A 1,528-nucleotide genomic window follows, 5' to 3' on the forward strand; every position below is an offset into this window, starting at 1 on the left:
CATTAAGAAAATGAGGTACAGCTAGACACGTGGAACAAAACAAAAGTATGACTATACTGGAATTCACAAATACTGAAAACTGCAACTTAAAAACAAAATAATAATAACAATAACTGTGTGACTAACTCTTAAGGCAACAATGTATAGTAAAGTCTACATTGTGAAAACCAACAACATATCTAGCCTACGGCCTATCTATTCACTAGTTATTATCACATACTATTATTTTTGGCTAAGTGACTGCAATGTTCAGTAAACAGTATAGAGTAAAAGCTTCAAGATACACTTGGTACATCGCAATGGCACTAGTCATATTATTATTTCAAAGTATCCTCACTCACTGAAATTACCTTGGTAATAACTTTAACGATAATATCCATGAATCCTGAAATTCATTTCATTTCAGTAAATCTATGAACAGTAAATGTCAATTATGTTAACATATTGGAACATTAAGCTCTCGTAGCTGTAACAGTATAAATGCACACTTGTTATTAATATCTGTGAGAGTAATATATGGCAGGAACAAATGTTTAGGAATTCTGCAAGTAGCAAACTGTTGCTCTTGGTAAATCTATACTTCTCTCCATGAAATTTTGGAATGTTTCTTATCACCTTAACAAGCCTATCACTAACAAATACCTGTAATGCAAGTGTGTATGACAAAGCTCATCAAAATGTCTGATTTAAGCAGAAAAAAGAAAAGAAATTTCCAACCCATTTCAGGGTTAAAATGGCAAAACTAACACGTAACTCTTTCCTTAAAGAGTAACAATACTCTAATTACAGCAAAGCATAAAATGCCAAACATGGATCTCTTTCCCAATGAATGGAATCCCTGCATAAATGATCCCCTCTCTTAACAGAGTGGAATTCCTGTATAATAATTCCACATATCACAACACCCCAGTGATTCCTTCTCACTTGTGTAGAATGAGTCCATGTTTCCTTGCAAAAACAGAAAAAAAATCTGGTACATAGTATGTTTTGTCACAAAAATTTAAAAGTCCCCTAGGGTTTAAATCACATAGGTTTCTTGAGATTATTTGAGATTTCTAAGGGATGTACATAAAAGCCGCCCACCGCGTACAAAATTAACGAGTTGTACAAAGATAAAAATTTGTAAGAAGATACAAATTCAAGTAAATTTTAAAAATTTCTACATTCTCTAACTTTCTTAACCTTGGACATAGGTTTCTGCGAAGAATATGGACAAAGAGGTTTGTCTAAAGCTTGGCTGTTGTGCAGGAAGTCTTCGAGTACCTGCAAATAAAAAAACAAATACCAAAAGCCAACACACAGCTTAAAACTGCTACACTATATCAGAACAAAAAAAACAGCAAACAAAACCTTGAAGAAAAATAATCAAGCAATAGAAGTAAAATGAAGATAAAAAAAAATTTCCTGTCAAAATGCTTCTGCAACAACAACGGGTAAATAAAAATAGCATTCCCAATACATAAGACCCTTTTTTTGACGACTCAGGACCATTGAATTTATCTATAAAAGAGACTCCTACTTCATTTCA

At 32.8% G+C, this 1,528-nt stretch overlaps 1 protein-coding gene and 1 pseudogene across 1 annotated transcript in view; one reads left to right on the forward strand and one right to left on the reverse strand.

The window, feature by feature from the left end:
* Nucleotides 1-1,528, forward strand: part of LOC119587074 (S phase cyclin A-associated protein in the endoplasmic reticulum-like) — a 23,573-nt gene that overhangs the window by 10,608 nt on the left and 11,437 nt on the right. The gene's annotated exons all lie outside the window — the stretch shown is intronic.
* Nucleotides 1,178-1,528, reverse strand: part of LOC119587070 — a 9,182-nt pseudogene continuing 8,831 nt past the window's right edge.

The sequence above is a fragment of the Penaeus monodon genome, chromosome 22, assembly GCF_015228065.2.
Source record: "Penaeus monodon isolate SGIC_2016 chromosome 22, NSTDA_Pmon_1, whole genome shotgun sequence".
Classification (NCBI taxonomy): Eukaryota; Metazoa; Arthropoda; class Malacostraca; order Decapoda; family Penaeidae; genus Penaeus; species Penaeus monodon.